Here is a 2,970-nt window from a genome sequence, read left to right as displayed (position 1 = left end):
AGTGGTTCCCGCCCTCAATGAGCAGGAACCTGCTGGACAAGTAGTAAAAGAGCTATAACCAATTAGAAAACAGTCGCTCCCTGCTATCCAACTCTACCGCGCACCTCTTACAGTGAAGGTGAGGGACCGTGTCTGCCTACCAGCAGCCCACTTTCGCCTGCACTCACCCCAACAGGCCACATACTGTTCCCACCTCCTCCCAGCCTCGCTTCGCCCTTTCGCCCGCTGCTTTTTCAGATCTCATCCCAGCTGAGTCTGCTCGGCGCCCACCGGAAAAAGGCATCTCATTATCCTCAGCCGCTTCCTGATTGGCGGAGCCCCCCCCCACCCCCCCACCCACCCTTTTGTTTCCTCTCTGGAGGCTGACCTCCAGTGCGGCCTGTTCCAGGACAAAAGCCTGACCTCCAGTGCGGCCTGTTCCAGGACAAAAGCCTGACCTCCAGTGCGGCCTGTTCCAGGCCGAAGGCCTAGTTTGCCCTGTTCCACCCTCTCAAGCCTGACTTCCAATACGGCCTGTTTCACCCTCTCACGCCTCAACTCCAGTACAGCCTGTGCAGTGGGATCGGGACAGGCCGAGGGTTTTACTCCATGAGCGGTCCGGCTCCCGTCCCTCTCCGGGGCCGCAGGCTGAGGCAGAAGCAGACTGCTGGCAGCATTGGCATCACCTTTGACCCGGAGATGAGCTGGCGACACCATTCCGACACGGCCTCGGCTGATCGACTGTGGAAGCCCTCGCCTTTTACTTTGTCACCTCCAGACTGGGCTATTACGGCGCTCCCCGGTCCTCCAGCCCCCTACGAACACCACCCCCTCCCCCCAACCCCCCACCTGCCCCTCCATACGTGGCCCGGGGTGGAATTTTGTGTGCTAAAGTTTGCGGGAAGCCCTCTCGGGATGTTTCAACTGTTTTGGGAGGTTGTCTCAAAGCGCCCGAGGGGAATCTGTATGGATGGGAGCTCTTTCCTCCTGCCAGAGACAACGCCCAGATACCAAACAGGTTTCCCATTGTTGATTCTTGCCCAGAAACTATGCGTCATACATCCTTGTCTCACATTACCTGTTCCATCAAAGGAACAGAAGGCTGCGGAGCAGCTTGACGTCCGACTGCCTCTCGGCTACGCTCTCCCGGGAAGCACGCAGTCCCGGAACTGGACGGAGGGAGCGCCGGGGCTGGGGGGGGGGGGGGGCAACGGAAGGCCAGGAGTTTCCGGTCGGGAGGAGTTGGGAGGCGCAGAGGGATTCAGGGTGAGTCTCGAGACTGCGGGCTGGGGCGCGCTCAACGGGGATCCCATGCAACTCAGTCCCTTCCCGGGGAAGGGCCCGGAGATCTGGCCCTCCGCCCTCTTAACCTTTGCACCCCCCCCCCCGCCCCCCCGTCACTAGCTCTGTACCCGCCACCGGGAGTGTTTGATGGGGGATGGGTGGGGGACTGTCGAGAGGGAGCTTTACTCTGTCTATAACCCCATTGTGTGAGGTGTACGACTCCATAAGGGTCAGTACCGAGGCAGTGCCGCACTGTCGGAGGGTCAGTACTGAGGGAGCGCCGCACTGTCGGCGGGTCAGTACTGAGGGAGTGCCGCACTGTCGGAGGGTCAGTACAGAGGGAGTGCCGCACTGTCGGCAGGTCAGTACTGAGGGAGTGCCGCGCTGTCGGAGGGTCAGTACTGAGGGAGCGCCGCACTGTCGGATGGTCAGTACTGAGGGAGTGCCGCGCTGTCGGAGGGTCAGTACTGAGGGAGCGCCGCACTGTCGGATGGTCAGTACTGAGGGAGTGCCGCACTGCCGGAGGGTCAGTACTGAGGGAGTGCCGCACTGTCGGAGGGTCAGTACTGAGGGAGTGCCGCACTGTCGGAGGGTCAGCACTGAGGGAGTGTAGCACTGTCAGAGTGTCAATACTGAGGGAGTGCTGCACTGTCGGAGGGTCAGTACTGAGGGAGCGCCGCACTGTCAGAGGGTCAGTACTGAGGGAGCGCCGCACTGTCAGAGTGTCAATACTGAGGGAGTGCTGCACTGTCGGAGGGTCAGTACTGAGGGAGCGCCGCACTGTCAGAGGGTCAGTACTGAGGGAGCACCGCACTGTCGGATGGTCAGTACTGAGGGAGTGCCGCACTGCCGGAGGGTCAGTACTGAGGGAGTGCCGCACTGTTGGAGGGTCAGTATTGAGGGAGTGCCGCACTGTCGGAGGGTCAGCACTGAGGGAGTGTAGCACTGTCAGAGTGTCAGTACTGAGGGAGCGCCGCACTGTCGGAGGGTCAGTACTGAGGGAGTGCCGCACTGTCGGAGGGTCTGTACTAAGGTAGCGCCGCACTGTCGGATGGTCAGTACTGAGGGAGTGCCGCACTGTCGGAGGGTCAGTACCGAGGGAGTGCCGCACTGTCGGATGGTCAGTACTGAGGGAGTGCCGCACTGTCGGAGGGTCAGTACTGTGGGAGCGCCGCACTGTCGGAGGGTCAGTGCTGAGGGAGCACCGTGCTGTCGGAGGACCAGTACTGAGGGAGTGCTGCACTCAGAGGGTCAGTACTGAGGGAGTGCCGCACTGTCGGAGGGTCAGTACTGAGGGAGTGCCGCACTCGGAGGGTCAGTCGGGAGGGAACGCCGCACTGTCGGAGGTTCAGTACTGAGGGAGCACTGCAATGTCGGATGGTCAGTACTGAGGGAGTGCCGCACTGTCGGAGTGTCAGTACTGAGGGAGCGCCGCACTGTCGGAGGGTTAGGACTGAGGGAGTGCCGCACTCGGAGGGTCAGTACTGAAGGAGCGCCGCACTGTCGGTGGGTCAGTACTGAGGGAGTGCCGCACTCGGAGGGTCAGTAGGGAGGGAACGCCGCACTGTCGGAGGTTCAGTACTGAGGGAGTGCCGCACCGTCGGAGGGTCAGTACTGAGGGAGTGCCGCACTGTCGGAGGGTCAGTACTGAGGGAGTGCCGCACTCGGAGGGTCAGTACTGAAGGAGCGCCGCACTGTCGGTGGGTC

At 61.8% G+C, this 2,970-nt stretch overlaps 1 non-coding gene across 1 annotated transcript; it reads right to left on the bottom strand.

Moving 5' to 3' along the window:
- LOC137363823 (U7 small nuclear RNA) lies at positions 1–64 on the bottom strand. The gene has a single exon (XR_010972826.1). It is a non-coding gene; the product is annotated as a U7 small nuclear RNA (small nuclear RNA).
- Between the last annotated feature and the right edge of the window lie 2,906 nt (positions 65–2,970).

Source organism: Heterodontus francisci, unplaced genomic scaffold (assembly GCF_036365525.1).
Source record: "Heterodontus francisci isolate sHetFra1 unplaced genomic scaffold, sHetFra1.hap1 HAP1_SCAFFOLD_772, whole genome shotgun sequence".
NCBI classification, from domain to species: Eukaryota; Metazoa; Chordata; class Chondrichthyes; order Heterodontiformes; family Heterodontidae; genus Heterodontus; species Heterodontus francisci.
Note: the sequence above shows the minus strand (reverse complement) of the source record. Positions and strands in the feature narration are given on the sequence as shown.